We start from the raw sequence: 23,945 nt of genomic DNA, 5'->3' as shown, positions 1-23,945 counted from the left end.
CGTGAACGACCACAAGATGACAGACTATCTGTTCTCTTTATTGAGGGACTGAGGAACGACACTCTCAAGAAGGACTTGCACTTGAAAGCTTGTACAAGTTTCGAGCAAGTAACGAGAGAGGCATTGTACTTAGTGGATAACTGTACGGTTTATGGAGAGGTGTCAGTGGATACAGATTTTGCATCCAGTAGCTCCTCCTCCGTAGCGAGCGAGACTACCACTAAAAAGAATGTTCAAACAACAACCATGCCAAATGTAGAGCAAATGATAGAAGATGCTCTAAAAAGGATGGCACCATACCAAAAACCATTGCCAAAACCACTGAAATGGTGTGCTATTGAACAAAAATGGACAAATCATCCAACAGAGGAGTGTTATTACAACAAAGGGTATGTAAGGGAGCGCCAGTATGCACCTCCTGCTCAATTAGCACCACCTCAGATACATCCAGTACCTCGATACCCAACGGGAAATGTACCGGAACCTATGGGGATAGAAAGACCACAACCGGTATTGGGACAACAACCACCTTTACCAGGAGCAAGACCAGTGGGCATTAGATATGCACCAACCTTAGAGAATCAGGAAGAACAAGCCTTAGTGCCTGTTCAAGCCTATTACAAAGAATCGGGTGCACACATGTCTCCGACAGTGTATTACCCACCAGAAGAACCAAAACAACCAGAACCATGGGGCATGATGGGGAATGTTGGAACACCAACAGTTACAAGTGCTTCTGATGAAGAGAGATACAATATGGACGCAAGAACATTGATGTTCATAGCTCATGAAGGGTTAACAGGACAAAGACCATCCTATCCACAAAGGATGTCATAATAATCAATATCTAATTCTCCTAAATGATTTTCTCATATTAAACTGATCATTTAATGTGGGGAAGTGCCAAGGGAGAAAAAGCTAGAATATTGGTTAAGTTAGCAGACCGGCCACAGTAGGGATCCAAAGGAGGGAAAATAGGGATCCAAAGGGGGGGCCATCTGCAAAAGAGCCATGTGACACAACGGGCTAAAAAGACCCTAAGGTTCAGCCCATTAAGACTTCCAAAATGCTAAGGTTCCAAAATTCAAAGGTTGTGTCCAAAGGTCAACCTTAGGGAAAATTGGATGCTTAGTGTGTGCCCAAAAAGTCTTTCTACATCCCTACATGGGAGGGGGCGAGCCCCAAAGCTAGGGGATGAGAGAGAAAGCCACACACACACACACAGGCTCCCTTTACACAAAGGGAATGAGGGACACATGTCAGCTCCCTAGGCCAGATGCCCACAAGGTATGCCCAATTCCTATTGGAAGACCCTTGAAGTGGACCAATGAGAATTAGGCTAGAGTAAATCTAGTTTAATTAATTTAAAAACATTTAATAAAAGAAACCAATAAGAATTAAGTGTCCTAGAAGACTATTGGGCAGTCTCCCAAGGGGTCCAATGAGCATTCAGGAGCCCCATGGCTTGCCTGATTCCTATTGGCCAGGAGGCAAAGGGGTCCAATGAGAGTTTAGTTTAATTATTTAATTATCTAAAGCTCTCACAAAAGGGGAAAGGGGGACACATGTCAGAAGGCTATCACTTATGCTGCTTAATCCCTATTGGCTTGACCTGGGGAGGTCCAATGAGGCAAAAGCCAGACTAACTTAGCAGCTAGGGCTCGCCCAAGAGAGAGAGGGGGCTGATTTTTGCTTGGCATTGACACACACACTCTCACACTTGACCATGTGTGAAGGGAAAATACTCTATCTCCTCCCAAGCTTTAATGGAGAGCTCATCACCTACTCCAAGCTTGTGAGATAGAAGCCTACATCAACACTCTCTTGGCATGTGGATGCAAATCCAACCAAGAGCCAAGCTTCAATGCATGCTCATCTTCTCTACCAAGCTAATTACTAAGCTAAGCTATGCTAATATGAGTGATTATGTGAGGAGATGTACTTCTTTCTCGTAAGATACTTCTTTTTCCTCTCAATCTACTCTCATACCCTGCTAGCTCTCACCATCTTCGAAGGTGTGTGAGGTCTTGGGTCTGAGAACGGGGATAATTCAAGTTGTGCTTGATTAAGTGTTTTGCTTGGTGTATGAAGCTTCCATCTTCATTACACTAGCTCGTCTTGAAGGAACACAAAGAATTGTATTGTACAATGTCTCTCTTGATGGGAGAAACCATAATACAAAGCCTTTTGGAGGGGGGACCGGCTCCATGCAAATCCGGTCCTCAACTGTTGTCAATAGCTTAATTGCTCTCTCTTTTGAAAGTATTGTCGATGCTATCTAACTAGGTGTTATGCTTTTTGTTGCTCTCTCCACCCAAGCACTCTTGTAATTCTCATTAGGAATCAACTCTAATGAAATGCTCACTATGTTCATGCTAATTTCCGCTACACATAAGATTCTAGGCCATTAAATGTTACATTGGTATCAGAGCTCAAGGTTTCTCTTTTCTTGCTCAAGAAGGGAGGTCCTCAAGCTAGCTACAAATGGTTGGTATTATTAATTGCCTGTGAGTAAGTAGAATAGGGATTTTTCAGCCTTGCAGTGCGCCTGCCTTTGTGCAGTTAACGGGGCATCACCGTCGAGAGCTATGGTCTTAATAGTGGAGTCCTACGGGGCTTGCCTACGGCTTAACCACTATTGAGCTATTAGAAGCTTGACAGGAGCCGGTGCTGTTTTGGTGTCGAAAGACCCTCTCTTCTATTCCTTGCAAGTAATGGTATTCGAGCCGCGGGTACAGTAGCTTGAGTGCTTTTTCTAAAGGGGTAAAGAGGAGTAGCAACTAGGGCTTGAAGTGCCAAAGTACACCTAAAAAGTTTACACCTAAAAGTTGTTAGAATGGCTGACAATATTAAAGAGAGTGAAATTAATGTTGATAACTTTGATTTTGCTCATGAGCAAGCTACTAATGATGCTTCAATGCTTGTTAATTATCTTGTTTCTAGGCTTCAACAAGCCATGGGCAATCCATCTCTCCAAAGTGAAGTGCAACGGCAGCTCCGTGCTCACGGGATTCTCCAAGCTCATCACCATGACGAGAGAACACCTAGGAAGCCTCCTTGTGAGACTACCAAAAGAGGTCTCTCTCCGATTCGGGAAGAAGAAGAGAATCCATATGAAGGGCTCAAGAACTTACTTCTTGATGATGCATCTCCTTCCCAAAGGAGAACTCAAGAGCCTCCACCGAAGGAACGAGAAAGAAGCGAGTCTCCCGCCACCTCGGCGGAGATGGCTCCACGAAGACGGCGGGCTAAACGCTCTCCATCACCACCAAAGCGGAGAAGACCATCACACTCTTCTCCACGCCATAATTCAAAGAGGGATGATAAAAAGCAAGAGAAGAAAAAGGCGAGAAAGAGGACACCCTCTTCTCCATCTTCTTTATCCTCTTCCTCTTATGAAAGCTATGGTGAAGACGACAAAGATCAAGACAAGAAAAAGGCGAGAAAGAGGTCACCCTCTTCTCCACCTTCTTCAAATTCTTCATCTTCTGAAGAAAGTGATGGTGGAACTTTTGAACCATCAAAAAGAAGAGGCCATAGGAAATCCTATGCCACATGGAAGAGGTCGTCCAAGCTGAAGAAATTCAAAGAGGGAGGGAAGAGCATCTCTTTCCTTACCTATGATGGCACCTTCGGTGCTACAGACAAAGTTTTGGCCTTTATCCAGCAATTCGATGCGGCGTTTGGAGATGAGGGCTTCACGGAGTCCTCTAAGCTATGCATGTAGCTATGCACTTTCAAAAGTCCGCCAGACAATGGTGGTCTAGCCTACGAGCCAAACGGTGAAGCTCCACGAACATGGAAGGCTTTAAGAGCTTCCATTATGAAGCAGTTTTTGGCCACCGATCCAAAGACAAAGTACTCACCGAATGGCGAAGCTTAAAGCTCTCTCCCAATGAATCCATCCACAAATATGTAGACAAGTTTTGGGACCTACATCTCAAAGCCACTGTCTTCAAAAAGTTGGATTTTGGAGAGCAAAAAGCAACAATTTTGTGCGGGCTTATCCGAGAAAATGGCGGAGTATGTCAACTCCCAAAGGCCACGTACCATATCGGCGGTAATACACCATACTATGGTGGCCTCGCGAATCAATTTCCAAAACGGGGGGTAAAAGAAATAATAAGCCCCCGGAAAAACAAAGGTTCCAATGAGCCTAAGGGGAAGGACAATGTCCAAAAGTCTCCTAAGGGCAATTCCAACAAAGCTAAAGAGAAGGGAGTTTACAAAGGAAAGAATTAACTCTCTCCTGAAGAGCTTGAGCGTTATCGTAAAGATAACCGGTGTTTCAAGTGCGGCGAACAAGGGCATGCGTACCGCGCTTGTCCCCAAAAGAACAACCGCCAAGATCCTCCTAGAGCTTCTTTGGTTGAAATCCAAGAGGAGGAGATTCACCAAACTCACCACAAAGGATCTCCTCTATGCCATGCTTGGGGGAAGGTAAGAGAACATGATGCTTTTATTCTCTTTGACCCTGGTTCTACTCACAATTTCATATCTATGGAGTTAGCCACCAAGCTAGGCATACAATCCTACGAGATGGGAGATATCTACCCGCAGACAGTGCCTTCAAGGGGCAAGAAGCTTCAGTCACTCCCTTAATCGGGAAATTGAGGCTTCATGTCCAAGGCTATGTGGACAAAGAGGATTTCTTTATCTCTCCTCTCAAGCATGAGGATGTAATCCTAGGGGCACCATGGTTTGACGTCTGGCTGCCCATGTTAAATTTCCTGAAAGGAGAAATCTCCTTTAAGTTTAGGGAAAAGGACATGTATATAGATGCTAGGGGAGATGGGTAACACCTTCCCCATTGTACATACACCAGCTTTCAACAAGTCAATAAAGAGCTCTATTTCCGTGTACATGATTTTTGTTAAAGATTCTCAAAATGAACCTAATGCTTTAGCAAAAGAAAATAAAAGCAACCAAAAGGAATTAGAGTTATCTAATTTTTCAAGGGGTTTCAAGATGTCTTTATTGACGACATCCCTTCTGAGCTACCTCCTAAACGAGGTAATGACGACCATGCAATTGAACTTCTTCCAGGAAGTTCACCGCCTAACAAACCTCCTTATAGAGTTTCTCAAGCTCAACAAGAGGAGATTATGCGGCAAGTGCATGAGTTAATTGAGAAGGGCATGGTTAGGCCTAGCTCATCTCCATTTTGCTCACCTGTGCTATTAGTGCAAAAGAAAGACGGCACATATCGTATGTGTGTCGACTATAGAGCACTAAATAGGATCACTATCAAGAATAGGTTTCCCGTTCCACGGGTAGAAGACCTATTTGATAAGCTACAAGGATCGACCTACTTCAGTTGGATTGACCTAAAAAGTGGCTATCATCAAATAAGGATAGTTGATCAAGACATTGTAAAGACCGCATTTCGTACTACATTTGGTCTTTACGAATACATTGTCATGCCTTTTGGCTTGACTAATGCACCAGCCACATTTAACCGCTTGATGGAGAAGCTGTTCAGACCTCATCGAACCTTCACGGAGTGTTCTTTGATGATATTATCATCTACTCTAATTCATTAGAGGAACATAAGCAACACCTCCAGGTAATATTTCAAGTTTTAAGAGAGAATAAACTTTATGTTAATCGAAAGAAAAGTGAATTTTTCTTGCAGAGATTCAATATTTAGGTCACATTATCTCTCAAGATGGAATCCAAATGGATCCATCCAAGTTAGAGGTAATAAAGGATGGCCTAAACCAAGGAATCTTCATGAACTAAGAAGCCTTATAGGTATGTGTGCATACTATAGACGCTTCATAGAAAAGTTCTCACAAATTGCGGGACCATTACATGACCTAACAAAGAAAAATGTTAGGTATACGTGGTTGCTAAGGAGAACAATGCTTTCGAAAAGCTTATCTCTCAACCTGTGCTTTACTACCGGATCTCTCAAAACCATTTGAGGTCCAATGTGATGCTTGTGGTGATTGCCTTGGGGCTGTTTTGCTCCAAGAAGGGCACGCCATAGGCTATGAGAGTCGAAGGCTCGACCCTGTTGAGCAAGCTCTAGGCATATACGAAAAAGAACTCCTTGCAGTTCTACATGCCTTAGACTCATGGAAGCACTATTTATTGGGGACTCCTTTCATTCTGCGAACGGATCACCAAAGTCTTAAGTACTTCATGACGCAGACCAAGCTCTCCGACAAACAAATGAGGTGGGCAAATTTCCTTTCGCAATTTCATTTTCATATTGCTCACATTGCTGGCAAGCATAATCAAGTAGCCGATGCACTCTCAAGACGACCGAGAGTGAATGCGGTTTCCATAGCAACTCACAATGATCTATCTTTAATGATAGATGAGTATGCTATTGATCCCGATTTTAGAGATGTGATTTCAGCCCTTGCCTTAGGGGGAAGAAAGAAAGAACATTTACTTTACAAGATGGTTATTCTTCTCTATGGCAATAGACTATGCGTTACTAATTCACTACGTGAGAAAGTAATGTATGAATCTCATGCTCCCCCATATGCGGGGCATAGAGGGATTCAGTCTACCCTAAGGGAATTGAAACATATTTCTATTGGCCTACCATGAAAGTGAACATACATGAGTATGTTTCCAAATGTGTGGTATGTCAAAAGACAAAATTTGATAGAGGGAAGCAACTTGGATTGCTTCAACCCTTGCCAATCCTAATTCACCATGGGAGAGCATATCCATGGATTTTATCTTTGGATTGCCTAAGTCTATCCATGGGAATACGGGAATATGGACGATAGTAGACAGCTTCAGTAAACAAGCTCATTTTATACCTGTCAAAAAGACTATCAAAGCCCATCAAATGGCAACCCTCTTCATTTCGCAATTTTTCAAGTACCATGCCTTGCCAATGTCCATAGTGTCGGATAGAGATCCTAGAATGACCAGTAATTTCTGGAAGGGTCTCTTTGAGAATTTAGGAACAAGGCTAAACTTTCTTTCGGCCTATCATCCACAAACTGATGGCCAAAGTGAAATAGCTAACCTAACTATTCTCGATCTACTAAAAGCCTATGTAACGGAAGTAGATCAAAGATCCCAATGGGAGAAGTACTTACCCTTAGTAGAGTATGCTTACAATAACACTGTACATACTTCTACAGGAAAAGCACTTTCGAGGTAATTGAGGGAAGATCAAAAAGTCCCTTGCTACTTAAGGTACATGGGAGATCTTCGCTGCAGATGAGTATAGCCGAGACCTACAAGAATCTTTCCAAAAGATTAAGGATGCTATCTCTATCTCACAGCAAAGGCAAAAGGCTGCTGCTGACAAGCACAGAAGAGCCCAAGCCTTTAAAGAAAACGATGGGTCTTGTTAAAGTTTCCCAAGGCTCGATTTAAGGCACACGACGGGCAAGAATCCTACGGGCCACCAAAAGTACTATGCTATACTAGCAAAAAGGTACTATGGTCCCTTTCCAGATTCTTAGGCCAATCAATGAGATGGCCTATCAACTTAAGTTGCCCAATCATTGGCTCATACACATGCTTTTCATGTGAGCCTCTTAAGCCTTACAAAGGAGAGCCACCTCAAGAACCAACTATTGAAGACCATCGGAGATCGAGGACCACGAGGAGGTGCTGCAGCCGAGTCCATTTTCCGACATGAAGACAAGGTATTAAGAGGCGGTAAGACTATCGACGATATCTTTTAAGTTTAAGAATTATCCTTTTGAAGATGCTAGATGGATGCAAGGCATACAATTAAAGGATAAACCTAAACCTTGTCAATGCTTACAATGCTTCCCAAGAGTAAGCAAATGTACAAAATGTTAAAAATGAACAAAAATTTTTGTCTTATAAGACTCTCTTTTTCTTTATTTGTGCACAAAAATGAAGTAGTATGCATGCTTAGATCAAGTTTGCGGAGACGACGTCTCCCGAACCACCAAGTAGAGCTTGTCACTCTACTATGGAAGATTGATAGGACTAATGTGCAGACATGCTTGCGGCAGCCTCAGGCTCTCAAGCGCCAAATGGACTAGTCATCCATTATGGAATGATGTCGTAGGGTAACATAGGGATCTCTTTACCCGCTAAGAAAAGGACTCATGCATATGCTTTATCTTCTCTACACCATAGTCGAGGACGACTATGATTTCCAGAGAAAGGTAATGTCATAATAATCAATATCTAATTCTCCTTGAAGTGGACCAATGAGAATTAGGCTAGAGTAAATCTAGTTTAATTATTTAAAAACATTTAATAAAAGAAACCAATAAGAATTAAGTGTCCTAGAAGACTATTGGGCAGTCTCAAGGGGTCCAATGAGCATTCAGGAGCCCCATGGCTTGCCTGATTCCTATTGGCCAGGAGGCAAAGGGGTCCAATGAGAGTTTAGTTTAATTATTTAATTATCTAAAGCTCTCACAAAAGGGGAAAGGGGGACCACATGTCAGAAGGCTATCACTTATGCTGCTTAATCCCTATTGGCTTGACCGGGGAGGTCCAATGAGGCAAAAGCCAGACTAACTTAGCAGCTAGGGCTCGCCCAAGAGAGAGAGGGGGCTGATTTTTGCTTGGCATTGACACACACACTCTCACACTTGACCATGTGTGAAGGGAAAATACTCTATCTCCTCCCAAGCTTTAATGGAGAGCTCATCACCTACTCCAAGCTTGTGAGATAGAAGCCTACATCAACACTCTCTTGGCATGTGGATGCAAATCAACCAAGAGCCAAGCTTCAATGCATGCTCATCTTCTCTACCAAGCTAATTACTAAGCTAAGCTATGCTAATATGAGTGATTATGTGAGGAGATGTACTTCTTTCTCGTAAGATACTTCTTTTTCCTCTCAATCTACTCTCATACCCTGCTAGCTCTCACCATCTTCGAAGGTGTGTGAGGTCTTGGGTCTGAGAACGGGGATAATTCAAGTTGGGCTTGATTAAGTGTTTTGCTTGGTGTATGAAGCTTCCATCTTCATTACACTAGCTCGTCTGAAGGAACACAAAGAATTGTATTGTACAATGTCTCTCTTGATGGGAGAAACCATAATACAAAGCCTTTGGAGGGGGGACCGGCTCCATGAATCCGGTCCTCAACTGTTGTCAATAGCTTAATTGCTCTCTCTTTTGAAAGTATTGTCGATGCTATCTAACTAGTGTTATGTTTTTTGTTACTCTCACCACCCAGCACTCTTGTAATTCTCATTAGGATCAAACTCTAATGAAATGCTCACTATGTTCATGCTAATTTCCGCTACACATAAGATTCTAGGCCATTAAATGTTACAAAGGACGAATCAAATGGGACCAAGACCAGCACTAGGACCCTGTTACAAGTGTGGAGGTGACCATCTGATGAATGTTTGCCCACATACGGAAATCATTAGAATTAACGCTTATTGCACTGAGTGTGGGGTTACTCACTTCATTGAGGATTGTTCAAAGAATCCAAACAAAGTGCAAAAGACGACATTGAATATGTTAGAAACTATTCCTACCAGCAGTGGGTCTGAAAATGAAACTCTGATACCAACGCAAGTTGTTACTAGAGCTCAAGCTAAGAAAACCACTAGAGAACCTGAGAATGGAAAGTTAGCGACTGAAGTGGTTAGTCAAGGACCGCGGAGTCAGAAAAACACATGGAAAGCTAGAAAAGCACGCATGAAGTTGAGAAAAGAACGTGAAGACGCTATTCTAGCTGAGGAACTAAAGCAAACTAAAGCTAGATTAGAAAAACTTGAGAGTCAAAACGGGAAACGAGAGATGAGCCCGGAAAGAACGAAACAAAAGAGTATCAAAGAAACAACGAGCTTAAGCTCAGGGGGATCAGTGCTAGTCGACAAAGTACACGAACCATTGGACGCACTGATGAGAGCTTACGAAGCTAGGTTAAAGAACAACCAAACACAAGAACAGAGGTGGATGACATACCCAAACGCGGAATTGGAAAAGCAGAGACTTGAAATGTGCCAGAGAATGATCGAGACTGCACAAGCCTTATTAGAACCACCAAAAGAAACAATGAATTGTGGAAGGAAAACCCAATTCAGCAAGAGACTATCGTTTCACGGGTAGCTGAAAAGACTCCCAGTGCACAAAAGCCTGAAAATACACAAAAGGATGACCGCATAGTATTGAACACAACCGATCAGGAGATAGAGAGTTTTCATCCAGTCATACAGAGGATTTACGGAAAAGATGAGGATTACAATGAATTTTGGAAACAAGTGAGAGAGGCAAACTTTGCAAACGAGCTAAGTTGCCAAGCTAATCAGACAAATTGGGAAAAGGACATCAGGAATCCTCCCATAGTGGAATTTGAGGCAGGATCTCAAGTGGACTTGGATCTGCAATCTTACTGGGGAGATGGGGGCTCTGTTAGAACAATGGAGAGCAAACCTCATTCACTGAAAACCTTACCTTCATACTTAGGAGAGTATGAAGCAAAATCCGAGATTAGCACTTCCCTCACGAAAAATCTCATCAGAAAAAGTCATGGACTCGCAAGGATTGATAGAGATTTTGTCAACACCAGTGACATGCACTATCACTTTAGCTGAGCTTTTGAGGCTAAGACCACATATGTGGACCACTGTAGGAAAATGCTTGGAGAAATTCGGGATAAAAGATCCAACATCGAGATTGCAAGAGAGCATAGAGGAGCTGAGCAAGCCACAAAAGAACGCTAAGCCTGTACCCTTAAACAAGGTCGGAGAGTATTGCGAAGGTGAAGAGGGGAATACAACCTTACCAGTTGAATTCCAAGGAGTGAAGACGATGGCAATACTAGACAGCGGAGCAGGGGTAGCCATTGCTACAAAAGAAATCTGGAAAAAATGGGGGAAACCAGCAATAAGGAAGACTAGGTTGAAACTCCAATTAGCAGATGGACACATGGAGAAACCTATGGGGTTATTAGAGAAAGTTGTAGTGACTTCTTGCGGCATTGAATACGAACATACTTTTGCTATTGTCGATTTTGCAAGGAGAATAACTATGATATCATATTGGGAAGACCATTCATGAGACAGTTGAAAATGGTCCAAGATTGGGGCTACGATCACATATACTTGAGAAATATGGAAACCACTACACGTGTGAACCTGAAAGACCATAGCTACAAAGATGTGAACCGAACACCGGTAGAGGAGTTTGATTCAGCTACTTTGGCGGGATCCGAATTTCCAGCTTGGTTAGGTAAACCCAAGGAGTTATGGATGTGTGGAGCTTCGAAATGTGGAAGTCTGAAACGAGAAGAATGTGTTTTAGAAAGGGCTATCGAAGACGAAACTTATGTAGGAGAACCCTTTCCAGAGGACACGTTTGAACCATTAGAATGGACACACATTCTAGCAACCCTAGATGTTTGTGCAATTCCGGATGGTCCCACAACGAAATTTTGCGACAAGGACGGGTACGACGTGGTTCCGTATTTCATGTTGAGAACTGTACTCGAAAAAGAAACTGAAAAGAACGATACACTGGAAAAGGAAGATGAAGAAGAGGTGTTTCACGACATTCCCAATCATCCAGAGTGGGGAAATGAAGCAGACAACGAGTCAACGGACAATTCAAGCGGAAACGAAGAAAACTATAACGGATGTCCGATTTTATGATTTTCCGAACCAAACTAAACAACGCCAGAAACACTATAGAGCAAAGAAAAAAACAAAAGGGGTTAGAACCAATCCGATGCCTAGAATAAGAGGAAAAAATCAATTCCTAATGCTAGTAAAGGCTGAAGATTGTGTTAAGGATAAGATTTCTGGAAGAATGAGAGGCAGTGATCAAAAGAGCTTACGAAAAGACAAAAGAGGCTCAAGAAATCAAGTTCAAAAGAATGGAACGAAAACTGAAACAGAAAAATCAGAAAAGAACAAGCGCAACAGAGAATACACGGAGTCCAAGTTAGAACGTAGAAACAAGTACAGAGAGCTCAAGAAAACTCTGAAGGAAGTTTGGACGACAGAAATTGAGAGTGGAGAGGACGAAAACGTCAAAATCAAGGAAAACATGGATGTTCCCTCTCACTATAGGAAATTCACAATAGAGGATAGGAAGGTGATATTAACCCACCTATTCGAGAGAGGAAGGAGAACGAATCTTATGACGGACCGGAGGATGCAAAAAAGTTGATTTAGCAGCTCCAGGTGAGACACCTAGACCGGTGTACATAGCCACAGATTTGTCTCCAAGCGAGGAAGAGAGACTTTTGAGTCTTCTCAGAGAGTACAGGGATGTGTTTGCATGGTCTTATAAGGACTTAAAGGGAGTTGACCCATCGATATGCCAACACTCAATCCCACTGAAACAAGACGCAAAGCCTAGCAGACAGAGACCATACACATATAATGATACTTTTGCTAAGCGAATCAAGGAAGAGATAGATAAGCTAATGGAAGCTGAATTCATATACGAGATTGAACACACTGATTGGGTATCTCCGATTGTGGTAGTACCTAAGAAGAACGGAAAACTCCGAGTGTGTGTCAACTTAAAGAAAGTGAATGCTGCAACAATCAGGGACAATTATCCCCTGCCGATAACTGATCATGTTCTAGAGCGTGTATCAGGGAAAACAGCATACTCCTTTCTTGATGGTTTTTCAGGATATAACCAGCTAGCCATAGCACTGGAAGATCAACATAAAACAGCTTTTGCAACGGAGTGGGGAATTTATGCTTATCGGGTTATGCCTTTTGGTCTAACCAATGCTCCCGCAACCTTCCAGAGGCTGATGACGCATGCTTTCAAAGAATACTTAAGGCTGTTTCTAGAAATATACATGGATGACTTATGTGTACATTCTCTACTGAGAGATGAGCATCTAGAACACCTAAGAAAAGTATTTGAGAAATGTAGGACATATCGCATTTGTCTCAATCCTGAGAAATGTGTGTTTATGGTCCGACAGGGCAGAATTCTGGGACATATTGTCTCACAAAACGGAATATCCACGGATTTAGAGAAGATAAAAGTTATAGTGGATATGCCTAGACCAACCAATGCGAAACAAGTACAGAGCTTTATGGGACATTGTGGATATTATAGACGATTCATTTACATGTACGCTATAATAGGCCAACCACTTTACAGGCTAATAGTGAACTTTGAATGGACAGAGGAGTGTGAGGAATCATTCAAGAAATTGAAAGAGGCACTCATTACTGCTCCAGTCTTGAAATCACCAGATTGGGAGAAGATATTCCATGTGCAATAGATGCTTCGGCATATGCAATAGGATGCATTCTGGCTCAGCCAGAAGAAGGAAACATGGATTTTCCTATCTGTTACGCCAGTCGACAGCTCAACCATGCAGAGAAGAATTACACCACAACAGAGCGAGAAGGATTAGGAATGATCTATGCTGTGAAGAAATTTCGGCATTATCTTCTAGCCAACAAGTTTGTGTTTTTTACGGATCACCAAGCCTTGCTCTACCTAGTGAATAAACCATGCAATACCGGGAGAATAGTGAGATGGTTCATTATCTTACTGGAATTCGACTTCACGGTAGTAGTAAAGAAAGGAAAAACACATCTTAGAGCTGATCATCTTTCGCGATTGACGAATGGAGAAGACCCTATAGGAGTAGATGACGACATGCCAGACGCGTACTTGTTCAACATAGAAATGATACCGAAGTGGTCTCAAAATGTCGTTAACCTATTAACCTATGGAGGAGAGTTCGATAGAAGAGAATACAACCTGAAACATATTGCTATTCAGCAATCCAAGAATCTTCAATTGGTTGCAGGAAGGTTGTATCAATTGGGAAATGATCATGTTTTACGACTATGCATCAATCCTGAGGAATATAATATATATCTGCGCGAAGCACATGTTCAGGAATGTGCATTTCATTGTTCAAGAAGGAACACATATAGGAATTTGTTACAATTGGGAGTCTATTGGCCAGGAATGAAAGAAAGCGTACATGAATATGTCACTGTATGTATTGTATGTTCATCAAAACCGCCAGCAGAGTATTCGACATTATATCAGATAATGATCGCTCCAGAATGGAGTCAGTATATTGTTGAATATCTCACAAATAGAACTTTCCCAGAAGGAACGTCAAAAGCTCGTCAGAAATCTGTAGAGACAGAAGCTAGAGATTACGCTTTAATAGGAGATCAACTCTATAAGAGAGGTAAAGACAACCAGCTTAGGATTTGCGCATCAGAGTCTGAGTATGTGATAATCCTGGAGCAAGCTCATGGAGGAGTAGGTGGAGGCCATTTCTCAGGTGATAAGACAACAAAACTTGTCTTAGCCGCAGGAATATGGTGGCCAACATTACATATGGACGCTGAGGAATACGTTAAACGGTGTGATGACTGTCAGCGGACCAAAGTACCACTTAAAAGAGATGATATGCCGCTTAGACCAATGATGGGGGCAAGAGCTTTTGCAAAATGGGGGATTGATTATGTCGGACCCATTTCACCTCCTGCATATAAGACTCATGCACAATACATCATTGTGGCTACAGACTATCTAACAAAGTGGGTCGAAGCAAAGGCAACTCAAAAAGCAGATGCCAGGACCACGGCACAATTTCTATATGAATACGTCTTTGTACGATATGGATTGCCAATAGAAATTGTGAGTGATCGAGGCACACATTTCATAAATGAAGTGATAGAGATCCTTCTAGATGAATTCATGGTAATCCATAGGAAATCAGCCCCGTATCATCCACAAGCAAACGGACAAGCTGAAGCAACAAACAAAACCATATGCACGGTCCTTACGAAGATTGTATCTGAGTCGAGAACTGACTGGGACCAGAAGTTGCATTCAACATTATGGGCATATAGGGTAGCATATAAAACATCAATAGGAACGACCCCATATAACATGGTTTTTGGGCTAAATGCTATCTTACCAATAGAATTCTTGATTTCAACCTTAAGGGTGGCTAAGGATCTAGAGTGGACAGGGCACGAGCTCTCTGATAGAATAGATGACCTGGAAAAGCTAGATGAGCTTCGCCTAAAAGCAGTAGCTTCCATCTACGCTCAAAAAAGGCGACAAAAGGAATTTTTTGATAAGCATGTGCGGACTAAAGAGTTTAAAGTTGGGGACTATGTCCTAGTTTACACTCTGAAACAGCATGCTAAGAAGCTTAAAAAGCGAGGGATGGGACCTCTGGTGATTAAAGATCTATCACCAAGTGGAGCCGTCAAGCTTGCTACATTAGACGGAGAAGAAATGCCCAATTGGATTAGTGGATGCAGAGTGAAAAAGTATCTGTTGCCGCTAACACAAGACATGCTTCTCAAAATACATCAAGAAAAGCTGCGTGTCCAGAAAAAAAAAAGATTGAGGAGGAAGCGCAAGCCGAGGCGAAGGAAAGAATGGAGAAAAGAAGACTACTGCGTCAGAAACAGCGCAATGAAGGAGCAATACGAATAAACGCAGTCAGTATAACAGAAATGGATAATGACAAAGAAGAACCCATCATTGAATGCAAAGTAGGGACCAACCAAATCAAAGCCAGAGCACTATTGGATTCAGGAGCTCAAGCTAACCTACTTTCACTCAGTTTGTATAGACAATTGACAAATGACACTAAATTACAAACTGCCAAGCAAGAGTTAAAGAGTTACTCTGAGAATCAATCAAAACTGTCGGATGCACAGTTTTACATATACAGATTAACCAGTATGTGTATCCTCATATGTTTTACGTGGTTGAAGACCAAGCTACACAACATCCATTATTGCTAGGACAACCATGGCAGAAGCAATACAATGCAATGATTGACTGGAGTTCTAATTCAGTGCTTATCAAATACGAAGGTGAAAGTCAATCAGTTAAGTTCACCAAAGGAGAAGAGCCAACTCCAAAGGACGAATCCAAGACAAAAGATAAACAACAACCAGAGAAAAAGAAGAAGCAATGGCAACCAAAAGTTTCTATACAACCGGATTACTCTTCGACGAGGAATTCTCAACAGTGGATAAGGAAGACAAGCAATAATATAACAGCTCAACCTTGGAAAAAACGGAGTCAAAGTTGGTATGGAGACCAAAAAAGGCTGTGCCAGAGAACACAAAGGTGGAAAACAGAGTCTTCAATACCAGACAACAGAGTGATTCCAGACAATCAAGGACAGTGAAACAGATCTGGATTCCAAAGAAGTTCATGACGGCACAAAGCTATAGCAAGCAAATTTGGATCCCAAAGATTTGTAAACAGGAACTCCCTTCAATACAATCAACGGAAACTCCTAGGTATTTCAAGGCGAGGAAATCAACACACAGAACAAAGCAGGTTTGGGTCGCAAAGAGTTTGTGGCAAGCACAAGCAAAGCGGAAGCAGATTTGGATTGTGAAAAAAGACAACAAGGTAACGAAGAATCCATCTACTGATTCTACTACCGAAATGCCAAAACCAACCCAAAACCCGACCACCAATCCATCAATCAAACAAAGAGCAGCTTTATTGGAAAGACTGTTGTATCATCGCTCTACAATTGCATTGGGAACTTATGACCAAAACAACTACAATGCTTCACCCACAGACACTTCATAGTCGTCCGGGAGGACTCAGACTAGGAGGGGGGGAGGTATACAGGAGCTACAAAGCAGCTACAAGCGGAAAAAAAAAGAAAAAAAAAATTATATTACAAGGGCAGTGTCTTACATGATTTTGTCAATTTTATGTATATTGCGTGATATGATATATATTTATGCCCTTATATACCTTGTTTTGCAACAAGAAGAGATCAAATGATGAATTTGGGTCTCTAGATGTGTAAATATCACTAAAAAGAGTGTTTTTGGTAGTAAAAGTGGAAAAAAGTGGTAATCCAAGTCCAGAAATCACAAAGAAGTGTATATTCATATACACAGGGTTACCAGCTATTTATCGTGTATGTTTGGAATTTTTTGGCTTCAATTTGCTATTTTCCTTTATTTTTTATGATTTTCTTAATAAAAATAAAAGAAAAATAAAAAAGCAGGTGAAATGAGATCGGAAAAAAGAAAAGAATAGACGGTGATGGTCCTAATGACAAGGGCAACCCATGGAAAAATTGGGTACAATTCTGAAAAAGTTGCGGAAAGCCCGAAATGACAGAATTTTGGCAAAGTGGACAGATTTCTCAGAAACAGGTCAAACGGAGTCCAAATTGAGAAATTTCAAATCCTAAAGTGCATTTCACGACGAGATAGGAGCACATGTCAAATTTGGTAACAAGTGATCCGGGAAGCCCGAAGTTAAGTATTTTTCACTTCACTATCAAGCTCATTTCCACTATTACCTTCTTGGAGAGAGCAAAGAGCACACAGGAGCATCCGACCTTCTACCGCCTTCTACGACTGCTACGAGAGCTCAGAGGACACCAGACATGAGAGGTAGACTCGTTGCCATAAGCTTTTGATGCTTATCGTTAACTTTTGTCGCGAAAACTCACCAAAACCAAGAAACAAGAGCAGACGGGGAATGGGGAGGAACGCTAGGTAGGGGCACAACCGCCTAACCAAACCTTGCAAGAACTTAGAGGTGGGTTACCCTAGTATAGGAGATGAGTTTCTAGCACTCAAAGCTCGAGAAAGAACGACTGGAAAAACCCTAGGTCAACAGAGCCTGCAAGAGGCAAACAGAAAAAAGTTGTCGGAACGACACAAAACTTCTCAGGAAGCTTAACAACATCGAGGGCAATGCAACCATGGAGTATCTCCGGGTTTGGATCACCAAAAGTAGGTCGGAACAACCGATTCGGCTGCGGACACACAAAGCGTCATTTTGGCATAACGGCTAAAATTGACGACCGAATGACATGAAACTTCACAAGCAGCTTCAAATATACATGGATGACTTATGTTTGCAAGCAAAACCCAAAAGAAAGCTGATTCACTTACCGATGGTGAAAAAGACGCTTTCGGGCAACCAAATGGAGAAAGATGGAGAACGGGGAGCCAAAGTCAAGTTCAACCAAATAGGTGGCTTCACAACATATCCAATGAGCTGGAAATGCAACTCTCGAGAAGAAAAGTTGAAGAAATTCAACTCCAAGGCAAAAAGACGACTTCGGAGACTGAAATGCCTATAAGGGGGCTTTTTAGCTAAACTGATGACTTTTTAAGTTGAAAACTAGTTAGCAGGGCTTAGGGCACTAGCACAAAGCATTCTTTGCACAAAAAGACCAACATTTCAAGAAAAGACATCATACGCGTATGATGTCTCACAGCATGATTTTCACATCCATTTCAACATTTGAGTGCATAGCCTCATTCCACATGTTAATCACATCCTATGAACCAAGTATCATGAGAATTGGAGTTAGAAAACCCAAGGAAAACCAAAAAGACGCAAAGTAGGCCATAAAATTGATTTTTGGTCCTAATTTTGTCAAAATAACTCCAAACTCATTGAAACTTTGTAGGATTGTTGATTAACACATCTACAAGCTATCTGGAACCAAAAAGCACCATTTTGACACAAAAGACATCATACGCGTATGATGTCTATTTGCACTTACAGAGCAAAAAATGCTCATTTGTCATCATACATCCATTATATATATCTAATACATGCTACATATGAAGTTTGGAACCATTTGGTCAAGTGGATCACCCCATTAGCCCAATTAAGAGAAAATCCTTCATACAAAGCCTATTTTTGTCCCAAATCCAACATATTCAAGTCCAAACCAAGATTTGAGTATAAACAGTCCTTCACTAGCACATGGAGAGTCCACAGAACCAATCCCATGAAAAATTGATGAAAAAGACATCATACGCGTATGATGTCTCCAGAGCCATTTTTAGTCCAAATTCTATCCAAACTTGATAAATCCACTGAATAAGCCTATCTAAAGCCAAAACCAAGCTTATAGAGAAAATTGGTCCAAAAATGCACTAAAAGACATCATACGCGTATGATGTCTCACTATGTGATTTTGGCACCTCAGGGCTTCAACCACCAAACAGAAGTGATCTACATGCCATTTGAAAGTGAACCACCAAGTTTTATCCAATTTGGATCATAAAATCCATTTCCCTTTCAAAATTTTGCCAAGAGCCTGAACTGGACTAAACTGGCCAAAACTTGACCAAATGGGATCCAAACTCAAATCCAAGCATATGATACTCATGTATACACTATCAGCTACAAGCACAACCAATATGAAGTCATTCTGACACAAAAGACATCATACGCGTATGATGTCTCAAGCATGTTTTTGAGCCCAGTTTGCATATTTTTTCACCTACATTGCATCCTTAGGCCCTGAATAGCTCATGTTTCAATTTTCAAGTCATTTGAATAGTTAAAAGCTTCATTTCGGCTTTCAGTACTAAAAAGACGCTAACTTCTGAAATTGGAGTTACAGGATCCATGGATTCCGCTAAGTCATCGGCAACTAAGAGAAAAAGACCAACCATCAAGGATGCTCTTGCAGAAGCAGAACCTTTTGATATTCCAACAGAAACCCTCAAGCCAACCAAGACTTGGGTGGAGGAAGCAGCAGTACTAGAAAAAGAGGGAATAAAGATCTACCAGGGGACTTTCAGAGATCCTCAAGGGCAATCGGTCGATGTACCTATGATCCCACGAGAATTAGTGGATTATAGCAGATCAGAGAACATCAGCAGATACCTGGAAAGGGCTGACTTACACAGGTTCTTCACCTCGAGACCATCAGGTGTAGACACAAGAAGAGTGTATGAGTTGGCAACATCCATTCAGAAGGATGGGAAAGCCACGTTGACAGCCATGGATGGAGAAACAGTTGAAGTACAGATCACTCCACAGCTCATTGCAGATGCATTGAAGCTGCACAACAAAGGGAGTTCTGTCAGAGAAAGAAGGGAGGCCATAGAGGTCTATGGATCAAAGAAACAAAATACAACCTACGGAGATATGGCAGATCAACAAGCGGCAACCCTTTGCCGATTATACAACCAGTTTTTCCATGTGTGCAGTAAAAGACCGCAAGAAGTATACTACACCACCCCATGCCATTGCGACAACCATCACATGGGCACTGAAGAGCAACATGCCAAAAGAGGTGAATTATGCTCAATACATCCACGAGCAAGTAATCGCCATGCACAACCAGAAGCCAAAGTACATAGGAGGAGGAGAAATCCTAACAAGAATAGCTTATGAAGCTATTGGAGCTAGGGATCAAGGGCCACGGGTTCCCTCCCAGAATGAGTGGCTTAGAGAAGCCGATGAAGAGAAAGAACAGCAAGAAGTATCCAAGAGGGCGTCCACAAGAGCACGCCGAAAACTAGAAATAGTTTCAGAACCTGAAGAGGCTGTGGACGAGCCGCTCAAGAAGAAAGCGAAGAAGAAGGCTGATCCCAAGCAAACCAAAAGTCAAAAAGCCGCAAGAATGGAAAGGCTGGTGGAGCAGTTTAGAGCGGAAAGAGCTCTAAAGGGGGACTTTGAAGAAATGTGGGTGCCAGACCCCACTAAAGTCGGAACCAGCTCAGCCAGGCCACATGTTGATCAATATGATCAATATATTAGAGCTTATGAGGAGTCGGAGGCCATACTGGAGCAGCAACCTGTCGAGCCTTATACTGAAGAGGAAGTACAGCTTTTAAAAGCTGAGCTGAAAAAGGACGACAAGGAGAAGAAGGAAGTAGATGAGTCTACTGAACTTCGAGAGAAAGACGGGCAAGCAAACAAAGGGAAAGCCAAGATGACTGAGGACAATCAGCCCTCCTTTACTGATGTACCAAGCCCGAAGAAGACGGAAATTATTGTGGAGGAGACCACAATAGAAATAGAAACAGAAGTTATGGAAAAGCCGGAGGCCGGGACCAAGGGAAAGGAGATAGATCCAGTTCAGCAAAAGAAAGATGATTATGAGGATCTGGTAGCGATCGGATACAGTGAAGAAGAGGCCCTGGAGGCAGTTTATGGGATATCCCTACGAAAACAAGATGATCGGAAAGGGACGAAGGAAAAGACAAAAGGTACAATGGAGAGTGAAGAGAAAATGGACGAACAGAACATACTAGAAGAGCCGAAGCCATTGGAGGTGGTGGCAGAAAGAGCTGTCAAGTTGACAGATGAAGATGAAAAAGACATGCACATGGTGCATGAACTGCTCAGCAAGATTAAAGAAAGATCCAGAGCAAAGGAAGTAGCAATTGAGACAGCAAAACAAAAGGAAGCAGAGTTGCAGAAGAAGTTAGAGAATGCTATGACTGAATCTGAAAGTCATAAAGCATCACTCTACGACGCAGAAAACGAGAGAGACGGCTTGATACTCCAACTAGCCGAAGCTTCAAGAGAGGTAACAAGTTCACAGGAAGCAAAGGAGCGAATAGAAGATGAGCTGGAGGCAGCCAAGGATGAGCTCATTGAGCTAAGGGAAAGAGTCGAACTTCAAGAAAGGACAATCACGAGACTCAGGACCACCCCTAGAGCTAGCAGAGCAGAAACAGAACAAGAGGGAGCCCTCGTACCAGCTCTGGAAGATCAGGTCAGAAGTTTGCAAAGAGAGCTAAGGTTAGAGCAAGTGCAAAGATTGCACATGGCGGAGGGATCATTGGCTGCAGAGGAGAGGCTCACATCAGAAAACCAAACACTAAGGACAGAAAATGAGGCCCTCCGCAAACAGCTCCAAGACCTCCAAGAGCAACAAAGAAGAGAAACAGAGCCACCACAAGAAGAAGCAGGGGGAGCAGCCATAGAGCTACCAGAAACTGGAGAGGCAACCACAATTGAAGATCCAGCCCCAGTTCAAGAAGTGGCCTCGACTTCAGGAATCTCTGAAGAAGAAGAACAAAGGCTCCAGGACCAAATAGAAAAGTCAACAGAGGAAAGTGCCAAGGCGGAAATGGAATGGGAAAGGAGACTCCTCATCTCCATTAGACTTCAAGGTTTAGACACAAAAGTGCTCCATGAAGAGTGGATGCAACCCAGCCTGCCTTTCCCTCTGATGAAATTTGAAGTGATAAAGACGAAAAAGAGAATAGAGGAGGAGCAGTATGTCGCTCTTTACGAAGGCGACATCACAAAGGATGAACAATCAAAGAAGATTGTAGATTCTCAACCTAGATGGAGGAAAGGTTGGCTGAACAAATACCCAGCCTACCTCATCTACTTGGTAGAGGCTCCAAAGGAGATTCGGGAGGATGCAACCTTCTGCCCGGTGCCAAGAGTCAGAAAGCTGGAAAGAGCATGGCAGGATTGCAGAAAAGAAGCCAAATTGGCTTAATTACCCAAGGATGCCAGGACCAAAGGCAGGAGAGAGAATAGGTAAAGCCTACATGGTGAAAACCCTAACGGGCACCATCAAACTCTTTACTGGCTCTCCTGACCTTTCGTGTCAGATGCTAAAGAAAATCTGCAGGACTCTCTTAGCATGCATTGAAGTGTTCGCGCCAGATAAAGCCACGACCTCGAGTCTACTATCGACGGCCGACACAGTGACGGATATGATGTATGATCTTTCATTGCAGCCATCACCAAAGGTGTTACATCTCTTATACCAAAGAATTATGTTTTTGCCTAGCTTCCACATGCAAACATTCGAAGAAGCTTTCTACACCGGCTTTTTCACTCACGAAAGCAAAATATTCGGCCCAACCTTGACCATCGGCAACCTACGCTACGAATCACATTTGCAGATGCTCAAGACGACAGGACTCTATTGACCAAGCCTAAAAGTCATGTCAGGGACGACATGAACGCGGAGGGGGGGAGTGTTGAGCCAGCAGAGGATCACACCCACATTTTTGCTCACACCATCATTTTGTAACCATTGATTGTAATAAATGTCTTTCCGACATTAATTTTGATTTGAGCCATTCATTAAGTAACGGGACTCAATTGAGTTTCCAGCTTGTAATCCCGAAGTAATTTCACCTGTTGATGTAAATAATTAGAGATGTTCTCACCTCCAAGGCTGAGGTATATAAGCCAAAGTTTTGTAACCTAAAGGAGATTCAATTATTAATCAAAGTGAGTTTTTGAGCGCCGTGACTGTGTCTGAGAGAGAGAGAGAGAGAGAGAGAGAGAGAGTCTTATCTTCTTGCTACGCGAGCTACGGGGCGCCATTGGAGAAGCGACACCGCCATTGTGTTAGCAACGGTGAGAGCTACGCACAGATACCAAGAGTGCGCGCTATCGGCTTCTATGTGTGGTAAGTTCCTACGAGCTTCGGTGTGAGTTTTCTTCCAACTCGTGTGTCGGAATAGAGCGTGCAGCATATCTATAGAACCACAACGAGTAGAGCTACACATTAGTACCATCGGGGTCAAGTTTCGGTCACCTGTATTTTTCGGCCTGTCTTCATACGCGTTTACCGCACGGAGTGGTTATAGGTTGATTTTGCAGTTCAAGTCTTTAGGGTGTTGTTCTTACCTAGTGTATAGACTTCCCTTGAGTTTGAGATCGATTCAATGATTCTAGATCCTGTTTCGTATAGCATTCGTTCGTAGTACGGATTTCAGTCACTTGCGTATTTTAGAACTTAGATTTGATTTCCTTAGTAGTGATTGTCATTAGAAGGTCGAGTAGGTGATTTGACACCCACCTAGTTGTTTCCATGCGCCTGCGGGTCAAGCTCCGTCCTCGTCTGACAAATTCTGTTGTTGGTTGAGTTCTCGCTATTTAGCTTCCGCTAGCGGCGTAACCGCCTTAACAGCTGCATATTTGCCTCATGGAGTTTACATAACTTCCAACCACTATAATGAGGCAACGAAAGTGTCTTAAATGTCCTGTGAGAGTACATTACTATCTCCAGTACATGACAGCATGGGCTAAAAACGATTCTTCACAAACACTACATCCATGAAACCTAATATGCTTTTGTTTGCAGATGATAAACCTGTAAACCTTTGCTTTCAACACTACAACCAACAAAAGATACTTTGACAGTCTTGTCATCAATGATTTGCGATGTGTTTGTAGCACCAAAGCATATGCCAAGCATCCAAAACACGGATGTGCTCAATAGAAGGCTTTCTATCATACATGCTTCATATGGAAGCAATAGACTGCAAAGCT

This window comes from Adiantum capillus-veneris, chromosome 19 (assembly GCF_014529385.1).
Source record: "Adiantum capillus-veneris isolate H3 chromosome 19, ASM1452938v2, whole genome shotgun sequence".
NCBI lineage: Eukaryota > Viridiplantae > Streptophyta > Polypodiopsida > Polypodiales > Pteridaceae > Adiantum > Adiantum capillus-veneris.
Note: the sequence above shows the minus strand (reverse complement) of the source record.